This window comes from Xyrauchen texanus, chromosome 16 (assembly GCF_025860055.1).
Source record: "Xyrauchen texanus isolate HMW12.3.18 chromosome 16, RBS_HiC_50CHRs, whole genome shotgun sequence".
In the NCBI taxonomy this organism is placed as follows: Eukaryota; Metazoa; Chordata; class Actinopteri; order Cypriniformes; family Catostomidae; genus Xyrauchen; species Xyrauchen texanus.
In genome coordinates, this window is record NC_068291.1 from 15,100,413 (window position 1) to 15,114,039 (window position 13,627).

Below are 13,627 nucleotides of genomic sequence, written 5' to 3' on the forward strand. Positions count from 1 at the left end.
TTTTCAACAGGGGCGAGGATAGTGACAGGAGAATCCACACTTCGCAGTGAGTCAGAAACAAGAACAATGTAACCACTGCCCAAATAATTTTTTTAAAAAGAGTACCGAAGGCTGCACAGTCTTCATGCACTTTAAATGTTCCTCGAGTCTGTAATATGTACTGTATAAAACACATAACCATCCAGATTTGCCTCATTTCAAATGCAATGAACACCCTGGCAACTAACCATGAAGAAACTTCAGATGCTGAAACAAACATCCGTTTGTCTTTTCTCTTTGATCTTTTTCACCCCAAAAGCAATCGTATCGCTTCAGAAGATTTTTATTTTAACCGCAGGAGTTGTATAGATGAGGTTTATGCTGACTGTCTGTGATTTGCGGAGCTTCAAAAATCTGATTACCATTCACTTGCATTTTAAGGACCTACTGAGCTAAGATATTTTCTATTTTTCTTCAAATGTGTTCTGCTGAAGAAAGAAAGTCATACACATCTGGTGATAAGATAAGAGAATTCAAAATTTTGGGTGAACTATTCCTTTCAGTACTCCGAATAGCATATTCTTGTAAGCACTTCTAGACTACGTTCAAACCGATGAACATGAGTTTAGTGCTGGTTGGAGGCTAGGTGTTAGTATGGGGAAATTTTTGTTAAGCAGGTTTAGGGTTAAGCCTCCACAATAGAGCAAGACTTTCAAACTTTGAACTTTATTTTATTATTTATTTTAACAAAAATTTCAAATGAAAGAGGAAAAAAATTGTGCAATTAAAATGTGCGTTGTTTAACTTTTTGAAAGATGGCTTTACAACAGATGTGAAGGGTCTCTTTGGAAACTAACCTACTTCATGTATTCTCTACCGGTTGGGTATTTAGTTGTCCTGGAAAATACATCATGTGTGTGAATAAATACGTTTTGTTCCCTCCTTCACGATATATACTGTGTGTATATATATATATCAGCGTCTTTACTCACTGAGCTACCCAGTCCCCCAAATCAAATACATTACTAAATTAATGTATTTGTATAATGTATTTATGTATAAGGAACCACCTTTCCATTTACCATCAGGCAATTATCCATCTAAACATGCAGGTGGACAATTACTTGCCTGAGCTCTACTGTTGTCTACACGCCGGGGAGTCGACGCCCAGCCCGGTGGATGTCTCATGCGTTGCTGTGCGGCTTGCGGCGGGTGGTGGGGGCTGGGAGCGTGCGGCGGCTGCGGCGGAGGGAGAGAGCCAACACATGGCAGCTGCTGCTACAGATGAGGATAAACAATCATGCACGATGGCTACAGTGAATGATGAGAGCAATGGGTGTCTGCTGGTGAACGCAACGGGCATGGCGGTGGATCTGGATATCTGCCCTAGAAGTGCTGGTTTATCTGTAGCGCCAGGCGCACTTTGGTCAGTGGCGTTGTCCCGTCCAAGTAGGCCTACTAGATCTTTGCTTCCAAGAGTGTTGAATTCTGCAAAATGTAAGTACTCTAATACACAAAATGAAAGAAATGGCTGTTCATCAAACTCTTAACGGAGAACTTGTACCCGTGGAGAACAAATACATCAAGGAAACAAACATACCGGTAGTAACTGTAAAGACATCCATGGACCCACTCATGTAAACCCCGTCTTTAAAAAACATCGCAGTTTTAAACTTTTTAAAACAGTTAATCATTCTAGAGTCATTTGGGATCCCCAAAAGAAACCCAGGTGTCTATTAGGAGGGCATTTAAATATCCGTAGTGTAATGTCTAAAATTGAACAAGTCAAACATTTGGTATGTGACTCCAATCTAGACTTTCTCTGTCTTTCAGAAACATGGTTAAATAAGAACTCGCCATCGGCAGCTTTGAATATACCCGGATATAATTTATTTAGACGAGATAGAGTTAAGGGGAGAGGTGGTGGAGTCATGGTTTACCTGAAGAATAATTTTCACTGCACCCAGATTCAGCTATCTAATGTAAATCTGGAATGTATTGGATTAACTATTACTCTCTCTTCTCAAATGTCTTTTGTTATGTTTTTACTCTATCGTCCACCTTCTTCTACCAATACCTTCTATGATGAATTTAAAAGGTTCCTCAAAGAATGTAATTCAAAACAAGAAGTCTTACTCTTAGGTGATTTCAACATAAATTGGGATGACGAGAAACAGGAATTCTTTAAAAAGAATTACAGATAATATGGATTTTATACAACTAATTAAAGGTCCTACCAGATTAACCGCATCCTCACAGACACAAATTGATTTACTTTTCACAAACAGGCCAGAAAGAGTTGAGAAAACATATAATCTCATTACTGGATTAACTGATCCTAACCTAATTTTATTCTCAAGAAAGCTTACAAATAATAAATTTAGGACAAATAAATATCATTCTCAGTATTCTAAAATTCCTAAAAGTGAACTTGAGAATTTGCAAATGACTATAAATAAAATAAACTGGAATGAAATTATAGCTGGGAGGAATGTAGAGGAAGATAGTGAGAGATTTATAAACACAATTCAGAGTATAGCACAAAAGTTCACAAAAACATCCCAAGGTACGAAAAAGAGTAAAAAGAGCTGTCTACCATGGTTGAGTACAGACTTACTGAAACTGATGAAGGACCGAGATCGTGTACTAAAAGATTTTTTGAAGTTTAAATTGCCAACTGATAGACAAAAGTTTACAATGTTACGTAATAGGGTTACTCGAGAATTAAGAAAGGCTAAAGCAAACTTTTTTATTAGTATTATTCATGAGTCTAGAGGTAATACTACACAAATCTGGGAGCATATTAAGAAATGAATTGGTGTAAATAACAGTGGATCATAAAAGCAACTACAGTTAAAGCTACATGGTAAAATATCTGAGGATCCCTTTGAAATGGCTGAAGCCTTTAAAAGATACTTCATTGACTCTGTGGATGAGATTACTCAAAGTTTCACTGAAACAAAGGATAACATCTTAGTGGACTGTCAGCTTCAAACTTATGTTTAAGTAACATCTCAGAGCAAGAGGTATTAAGGATAATTAAAACAATTAAGACTTCCAAAGCTAAGGACTGTTACAGAATGGACTCCATAATGCTCAAGTTGTTAAAGGACCTCTTAGCTCCATCCATTACAAATATCATAAACCTTTCAATATTTCAAGGGATTTTTCCAAACACATGGAAAAACTGCTATTGTGTCACCAATTTTTAAAGCAGGAGATCCCCAGATTATCAGTAACTATAGACCTATCAGTATTTTGCCTGTTGTATCTAAGGTGATGGAGAAGTGGGTTTCAGAGAAAATAGTCTTTTATTTGAACAACAGTGACTTTAGCCTGCATCCTATGCAATTTGGTTTCAGAGCTCACCATTCAACAGAGACTGCTACCGTTTTCCTTCTGGAAAACATTAAATCCATGATGGATACAGGTGGTATTGTGGGGGCAATTTTCCTGGACCTTAAAAAGGCCTTCGACACTGTGAATCATGGAATACTTATTAACAAATTAGCTTCTTTTAATTTTTCCAAGGATACCATTAAGTGGATTGATTAGATTTGTTAGGGAATTACCCAATTAGATTTGTTAGGGAATCTTTCAGCTTTGAAACTGCTATGATATATATGAATGCCATGATTATCCCTCTTTTTACATACTGTTTGACAAGCTGGGCACAAGCTAACAAGTCTACAATGAAGTCACTTGAAAGTCTTTATAAACATACTCTTAAAGTTTTAGTTCAGAAACCTAATAGTTTTCACACCTGTCAAATTTTAAATACCCATAGTCTTCTGAGTTGGGAGAACTTGATCACTTACAGTAATCTTTGTCTCGTTTATAAGATATTGCATAGCACGGCCCCACCGCCACTGAAGAGATTTGTTACACAGAGAGCAGGCACTCATGTCACCAGAGGTATCACAAGAGGGGACTGTATCATTCCCACTCAAAAAAGTGCCTTTAGTCAGTCAGCTTTCTCTGTAACAGCAACTAAACAGTGGAATCAATTGCCAAGGCTGATAAGAGAAACAAACACTTATCGTTCTTTTACTGGTCAGCTTAAGAACTGGCTAATTGATAATCAGATATGTGCACATTAGACTACTGAGAATTGTGGCATGCTAGCAGATTGTCTTGTGTAAGACTTTGAAATCTCTCAGTATGTTTTAGCCTGTGTTTGTGTGCTGATGTTGCTTGTTACTTATTGTTGTGTGTTGTATCTGTCTTATCACTATTTTCTATGTTGTTATTATTTGTGGACTGTAAAAGTCATTTTATGTTTTTTTTATATCTTGATTTTAGGTTGCCTTCATAATAACTGGCCAGGGACAACAGATGAAAATTAGCCTGTTGAGCTAACTCTGGCTCATTTACAGTTATTTTACTGTTAATTAATGAGCACTGTCCCTGTAAAATAAACAAATAAATAAATAAAAATAAATAAAATAATGCAGACCAAATAATTGTGGCAATTCATGCTGCATTAAAAATAAATAAATAAATAAGAGTCCATGTACAGTGTGTCAATTTACTTCATACTCACATAACCAGTTGGTGAGCACTGATCCTTCAAATTGGTGACAAGAATTACAATACCAAAAGCACTGGTTATGCTGATATTGGCTGGGAATATAAAGACAAAAGCCTTATTTAGATGGGACTAGTTTTATAAATGACTGTAAAGGGTTTGAAAGGAGGACACGGAAGGCGAGTTGCTCCTCTCAGGTAAGGATTTTTAATCGACCCTCTGCAGTGCTCACGGCTTCACAACAGTGACTCTTCAGCTTCACAATAATAGTTTACTGTCTCACAATAACACTCGTTTTATCCGCTAGAGACAGGTGTTAGATATAATTTAGCTCAGGTGTAAGTGCCCTTACTGCTTCGCTCTCTCCGGACGGGCACTTGACCACGCCCCACTGCCACAATGACGTTTTAGTTACTATTATTATTAAACGATGTATGTGATTTCATGTACTGATTCGGTTGGGAAAAAGATCTCTGTGTTTGTTAGATGTGGGTGTTACAGAAGATTGAGCATATCAATTTAGGTGTTAAAATTAGCGTATTTATTTCTGAGTAAATTCTAGAGACTATCGTGTGTGAAAATCTCAGGAGATCAGCAGTTACAGAAATACTCAAACCAGATCATCTGGCACCAACAAACATCCATGCGATTATCTAATCAGCCAATTGTGTGGCAGCAGTGCATAAAATCATGCAGATATGGGTCAGGAGCTTCCGTTAATATTCACATCAACCATCAGAATTGGGAAAAATGTGATCTCCGTGATTTGGACTGTGGCATGATTGTTGGTGCCAGATGGGCTGGTTTGAGTATTTCTGTAACTGCTGATCTCCTGGGATTTTCACACACAACTGTCTCAAGAATTTGCTCTGAATGGTGCTGTGGCAGGGCGGAGGGCGGGGCCAGGTCGTGATCATACACACCCGGTCCCTTATCAGGCTAATCAAAGGCCGACTGCGGAGGATTGTGCGGTAGAGAGAGATAGTTTACGGACATGTCTGTCATGTGTGTGTTTGTGTCTTTTTAAGTTTATGATTAAAACTATTATTTATATTGTCAAGCCGGTTCTCGCCTCCTCCTTTCCACTGACTGCTTTACAGGTGCCAAAAACAAAAAACAACCAGTGAGCAGCAGTTCTATGGACGAAAATGCCTTGTTGATGAGAGAGGACAATAGAGAATGGCCAGACTGATTTAAACTGAAACAGTCTATGGTAACAGAGATAACTGCTCTCAACAATTGTGGTGAGAATAAAAGTATCTCAGAAAGCTATTCTGAGATGCAGGTTGGCACTGTTTTGGTGGCATGAGGGGGACCTACAAAATATTAGGCAGGTGGTTATAATGTTGTGGCTCATCGGTGTATGTAACCTTGGTTCCCTGAGATTAAGGGAAAGAGACATTGCAACACTAAGCTGAAGCTATGGGGAGTGTCCTTCTACATAACTTAATTGAAACCTTTCTGCAATAATGGCAGTATTTTTAGGCCCTTTTAGGCGCTAAGCTGACTGGTATAAAAGCGGGCGCGCAAACACCTTATCTCAGAATTTTCTGACTGAGGGACAAAGAGTGCATCGCTCGCACCTTGGAACCATGTTCCCTTACGATTCTGTACTACTGACATTGCATCACAAAGCTGACACTACGGAGAACATATTCCTATAGGGGCGTGTCTAGGGGGAGGCTGGGGGAGGCAGTGCCTCCCCTGAGAATTTGAGAAATAATCTGTCCATCTGTTGTTTTGAGTGTAGCCCCGAATGTATTTTGAATAGTTGACTGACAAATATGAAACCGGACAAAAGCCTATGTAAACCCCCGAAATCATAAGTTGCCTTATTTCATTGTGCTTTGGCTTTGCACATACTGCATACAGCCTGTAAAAATAGACATAGGCATAATCTAGCCTATAGAATAAGTTCCTTTGCTGTCGGTAGCCTATGGGCGACTCCATTTCTTCCTCTCTGTTGAATATGCAGCAGGTAGAGGAGGAGCTTGCACAGTCGTTGACATCAACTAATGTTACTTAGTGGCGAGTTAACAGCAGTTAGCAGGAAAGACAGCAAAAATTAAGCAAATGAGGCTTTGGGGATTTTTCCGAAAGAAGTCAGTGGGTAAGAATTCACATTTGTTTTTGTCCTTAAATTCTTAAGATCATTATCTAGCTGGCTTTCACCCACAGTAGGCTAAACCTCAAGAGTTGTAGCCTCTAACCTCCTTGTTTAGATTGACGCAGCTTGGTAGCTCTGAGGTATCGCAGTCGCTTCTCACATCGGAAACCGCAGTTCGAGCCCCGTTCGGAGCTTACTTTTCTTGTTTATCAGTTGTTGTTTTCGCTAAGGATAACCAATAAGCATTAACATAAAATTTATGTGTGACTTGTTTTGTGATATTAGTTTGTAGGAAATATACACTTTGATTTGATTAAATGGTTTTGTAGAGTGTAGCAAAGATGAGCTACAGACTGAGGAGCAGCTGTGCCAGAATCAGGCATGGAAACTGGTAACAATTAATAAGTCACTTTACTTTAGAGAAAGTTAAAAGTGAAACATTGTTTATCTCAATGATCCTAATGAAAGGATTTTGACAGATGAATTATTCTCATAGAGATGATGAGAATTATATACAGTTCGATGCCATAGTGTGTCAATGAACTTAGACTAAAGTTATTCATGTATTGCTTTAACTTAGAATCTTATACATCATTTTGACTATTTATGTCAAAAAATATAAATTATTTATATTCAATATTTTTTACCTCACTTTACTCACTATAATATAACTCTTTTGTGATGACTTTATGGTAATGTACATGACAATTCAAGAATCATGATAGATATTAGTGCAATCCCACTGATCTGCTCTTCCCAATACATTTTCTTCAATGGTATTGGTCTACAATTTGACATATGTAGCACTTGATGAATTAGTTGTTTGAAGCTGATTTGCAATAAGTTATGTGCTGTATCTGTTCTTTTGCATCACAGATGATTCAGGGAGGAGAGAGGATGTTGAGGATAGTACTAGAGTGGAAGATTTAGGAACTGTAGAAACATGCCCAGCCAGAGCAAAACTCAAAGAATACCCTCTCACCAGCTTTGGACTACAGAGAAGTGGTTGCTTGTGTGAAAATAAAATTGTCTGGGCTAAGCCCCGGATGTCCTTCAATGCTGGAAACGCCTCTGCATCTGATGATAAATTACAATTTAAAAGTGGATTGTTTTGTGCATATTTTTCCATCGCTAGCGGATGAGTGAGGTCTGACACAACAAAAATCCAGTTTAAGCCCTATAGTCTAATAGGGGCCCTGTGCCTATCTCTGGGTTCCTGGCTTAGAAAAAGATATACACTAAAACAGATTGTGTGTAGTATAGCTTAATTTTGTGCCGATTTTTTCAATTGTTTATGTTGCCCCCCCAAACAAGCCAAATGCCCCCCCAAACATGATATCCTGGTAACCCCTCTGATTCCTATCATGCCGTACTACATGACATAACGTTCCCAGAGAGGAAATATGATGCCACAGTTGATGGGGTGGCGACCGACACGAGTATGGCAAGTGAATGACCCTCATGGTGAGCCAGGAGGGGAACACTCAGAATATATATATTAACTATGCTCATATAGTATGAATTAAACCCTTCACGAACCTAGTAGGGAAGAACGTTTATTTGTAATGAAAGTGCCTGTGACTTTTGGGAAATCCAACGGTCTGAATGCAGGTGGTTGTGTAAAAAGACAGGGAGCCCATACTTAAAAAGAGGGGCATAGGTATATGTTTGGCCAATGAAATAGTAAGTGCTCTAGACAGAGATGACTTGCTATGAGAGAGACATTACATTTAGGTTTAAAACCTCGCGAATGTGTTTTAGGAAGACCATGCTGCTGAAAAACATATGTCATGTAAGGACACATGATTCGTCCATGCCAATGAAGAGGCCACGCCCCTAGTTAAGTGTACTTAAACACCCTTTGTGCAATTCACACCCAAGGCCCGGAGCCTTGCCTGTAGGCAGGGCTTTAATTACCACATCAAGCTCCTTCAAGGTCATCTCAGAATCAAGAGAATTATTTTGCTCATTTGTCAGTTTAGGGAGTTTTAATGGTTCCACAAAATTTCTGAAATCTTCACCAGTAGATGAAGATGTGGAACTATAAAGATCAAGATAGAATTCTTTAAAAGCATTATTAATATCAATGGCCAAGGTAAAACATTTCACCACCAGCAGATTTCACTGAGGGAATGGTAGAGAAATACTCTCTCTTTTTTATATATCTAGCCAAACGTTTTCCTGCTTTGTCCCCCAACTCAAAGTATGACAGTCTTGCCCTGAATAACCAAAACTCATATAGTATTATATCTATATTTCAATTGGGTAAATTTTCAGAGGCCATCAGACAACATACGCTGCTTCAGTTCTGCTTCAGCACTTTTAATATTTCCTTCCAACTCCACATGTTCTCGTGCTTTGGATTTTTTGATGAATGAGGCATACTGTATGATCCAACCCCTAAGAACTGCCTAAAGTGCCAATTAGTGAAAAAATTCTGTTTCAGTGCATAAAGGCATCCCATGGACCGTGCTCTAGCCTGTAAAATGGTATTCATAAGCGACTGAGACAATTCCGGCTCAGTTTTTCTACCATCACCAGAAACCAGGACTGTTTACATTAGACCAGATTTTCTATATGGCAAAGCAGCAAGTCTCTCAGTAGGACCTCTGATTGGCTATTAATAACCAGTCTTCGAGGCAATTCAAAACACACACATCATTCATTTTCAATGAGGCAAGCGCCACATCAATACATTTTGTAAACGTGTGGAGAGCCAGAGACAGACTGAAATTAAGGACTTTAAATTTATACGCAGTGCCCTCGAATTAAAAAAGCCACCAGTAACACTGCAATTGGTACATGAAGTACGCGTCCTTCAGATCTATTGACAGAAACCAGTCCTGATGACGGATGTGCGATAAGATCTGTTTCTGAGTAAACATTCTGAATGGGCACAAGCATGCAATTCAAGCGTCTCAGAACTAGAATGGGCCAAAACCCGCAATCCTTCTCCAGAATGAGTAAAAAAAAGAGAACGAGTCTCATTTCTCATTTAAGAGAAAATGCCAGCCAGACTCTGGTGCACTGGATGTGAGCAGCACATGGTGGAGGCATGGCTTTGATTTACACCTGTTGGTATTATTAGAAAATACATGCAGATTTAACACTGTCACTATCTGGCAGACAACACTGCCAGTGCTATTTTATTACCAAATAATGTTAAAGTGCACCTATTATGATTTTTAAAAGGGCCTAATTTTGTTTTAAAGGTCTTATACAATAGATTTACATGCATCTAAGGTCAAAAAAACACTTTAATTTGCTCATAATTTAAATTGCAGAATTACCTTTTTTCCCCAGTGTCAGAAATGACTCCTTCAATGATCTGTTCGAAAGGATTAATTCTAAACTCCTCCTTTCAGAAAGCATACTCTGCTCTGATTGATCAGATGTCCCAGTCTGTTGTGATTGCTCTACCGCTTACAGCACGTGTTGGAAAGGAAACTCCCACTACCATATCCGAGTTTCAGCTCCGTCTGAAAAAATGTCTGTTTTACCTTACCAATTTGAGCCGAGTCCAATAGTGATACATCGGAAGATACACCATTCAAGCACGACGAGAACAGGACATTTCTCAGTGGTAAGTTTATATGTAGTTTGACAATAATGTTAGGCTAACAGTGTGCACTGGCTGTACATGTAAACAGAATGATGTAGGTTAGTACAGGAAGTAAGTCTGGAATTACTAACGACTCGTTTCAGGTGTTCAGAATCAGTTCTTTCTTTTGGGAGTCAATAACTCCATTTGTCATGCACTTTGATTTTTGCAAACTTCTGAAATTTGCAGACTTTTTTACATTCACAAACAGCTATATAACACACTACATGAAAGGTGCTTGGCAGACATGAATACAAACATTTTCCACAAAATATAATAAATTTAGATGCAGCATTAAATAGCACATGGGCACACGTTACTGAGAGTGTTAGTTTGATTTATTACCATGCCTGCATTAAATAGTGCATGACTTCTGGGGTGCAATGGACAACAGACATAAAAATAACAGTATATAAATTAGTATATACACATAAGCAGAAGATCAAAAACAGCTATGATGCCTTCAGTATGTTGACTTTGCTGTTGTGATAGTCAAGCTACCACAGAACAGCATGCTTTGTCAGATTGTAAAACATATTTCAGGGCTATTCACTCTAACAATTAGATATATTTTTACCCTTGATCCTAAGCAAAAAATGAATTTCAAATTTTTTACACAACAAATATGATCACAACCTTTTGCAGTATGATTACATTTTCAGTAATCTGTTGAGGACACGCCAGTGTGTACAAGGAGTGTGACATGTAGCGGAAGGAATAGGGTAAAGACACAGGCACAGTCATTTAAAGGGGAAATTACCCCAGAGTGGAAGGTAAGATTATAGTAGGAAGGTTGGCTGGTCAGCAATGCAAGGGATTTGAGATGGCTTAAGATGTCAATTACGGTGATGGGTGTTCACCACAGTGTTTCTGAAAACGCACTCGAAAAGTGGAGAAAAACTTGTGTGAGATCCTGTTTTTCGATAGGGGTGAGCTGTATGACAGGGTTGTCTGCTGCCCAGGCAAAGAGATGGGGAGTGAAGTTGCTCCAGTGTTCGCCGCCTCAAGTTTTGGAAATCACTAGAACCACGCTCCCGCAAATGTAGATGTTGGACAAGGAATCAAGACAAGGACCCTGTCCCCAAGAAATTCTAGTTTGTTTGTAAACTCGCTGCTGGGTACACTCAGTTTCAAGTGGATGTTTCTCAATCAACAGCATCACTCAGCTGATATGCTGCTCATGTATCGCACATGCTCATTGACTAAGATGGTGAGAGGGCTGGTGCATCCAAATGTCCATCATGATATCAAGGAGATCCTGAGAATACTTCTCGAAAAGCATCTCCAAAGGGTTGAAGACCGTGGATCCTTTTGGGATCTCCCAAATGCATGAGGTTCCAGTTGCAGTCATTCTACCACAGCATTTGCTTCAATGTCTGACTGAACCAGTAGATCATCTGTTGCAGGTACACATATGGTTGACATACAGCAGCCTGCAGAGATTTGCTATGAGCTGAGAATCAAATGGATTAACCTGGTCAGTGAGTATTAGAGGTCTGCCGACCCGGGCCCCACTGGACCTGAGAACCTGATGGGTTTCGGCCCGGGTTCGGGTCAGTTTTTAATGAAAAAACTAAAAAATAGAAGCATTCCATGATGAGCTGGATGTTGTTCTGTGTTCCTATGTTTCTTGCAAAGGGGATGGGAACATGTCTCCATCTTAAAGCACTTTTCCACCATTGATCCAAAAGGTTCTGGGCATGGTGAGTGACAGTTCCAGTAGCATTTCCACTTGAACACGGTTTGGTACAGTATGATTACAAACTGTTCCCTGCCCGGATTTAGATGCTAAAGAAATATGCTAAAGGCTGGAGTGTGTGCCATAAGCTTAAAAGCTTAAAAAGTCATGAATTTAAGTCCTGGTCACTCTGCACATGATTGCCAGGGCAAAGCTGATGTCATAGGTGGCTTGCTACATGTTCCACAAAAGGGATATCAGGTTAAAGTCTATCTATTCCAATTAAAAGAACCAGATTTTGGATGTTGAGTTCCACAATGAGGTTTGTCTATACTCCAGTTTCACTTACATCACACACAGAGTGTGATCCAGTTACAGTTGACATGAATGCCTCTGAAAGTTTTGAGTGACGGCACTAAATCTTGCTTGATTATTCCTGCTTTAATCAATCAGCAGAGTGAATAGCAGAAGCATTCATTTTATGTCCAGTCAAGATGGGCTATAGTTGGAATAAATGGGATTGCTGTATTCAACAAATATATACAGTATTTGAAAGATGAAACCCTCTGTTCTTCTTTAAGTTTCAGCAATTGAAGACATTAAGGGAGAGTTAAAGGTTTTGTGAGCATTTTAAGCCATTTCGTGACCTTCTACCAGATTTAGCCACTGAATTATATCAGTTAAGTCTAGATGGTAACTCTCGTTCTGCTAAAGTCTTGTGAGATTCACGTGTATGATGATTTTACTGGTTTATTTGGGGTCCCATAGCAACAAGAAGTGTTCGTCGCTCATTTTCGTTTACTCCTCATTCTCCTACATTGCTGTTTTCAGACCATAGATCTGTGATGGGGACAAGTGTGATTTCTAAAGGCACCTAATGGAGTGATTTCTGTAAGATAATAGGGGAAATGTTATGTGTGTTATTATAAAAAATATTTACAGCACCTTTAACAGTCCATATTAAGTCCAACAAGATGGCTCATACATGTTGTTCTGTATGTGCTAATGTGTATAGCATATGTTTTACAGGGCAAAGAAACTTTGCGCACAGATTATTATGTGCAATGGTTATTACATGTCTGTTCAGATATCTCGAATACAGAGTACAAACAACTAAGTCTGCAGCTGCTAACATGTTGGTATAAACAGTAGCAGAGTTTCAACAATGCTTCAGTAAAATATCCATCTTCATCATGGAAAAAGGCTCAAGTCTCTTGTGATTATTGTCCAGAGAAGCAAGTCATCTGAGCTAAACACATGATTCAGTCAAGAATGAGAGAAAGAGGGGGTTAAAGAGGAGGGTGGAGGGGGTTAACATCATGAATTGTTTCTTAAATACCAATTGGTTACTGGAAACCCCTCTGTAGAAAAGCTCTAAAGCCCTGCTGGGAAAAATATAAAAGGAATTAATTTTCTGTGAATAACTGCATAATACATTCTCCTGCTGCAGGACATAATTTTTATGGGCACCTTTAATAATGTTACATCTTTGAAGAAAAGCTGCCATGGTGATACCTTTGGCTACAGTTAAGACTGCATCCTCAGAGAAAAAATCATTCTTGAAGCTGAACCCATGATCCTTTCCCATAGTATATCCCATTAAATTATCCATCCCATTAAAGGTTAATTGCCCTGTTAATTAAACATTGCAATCGGATATTTTACTAAAAGTAAAAACTTAAAAAATAAGTAGCAGTTTTTACATACTAAAGTAGTCTAATTGTATAGCATTGT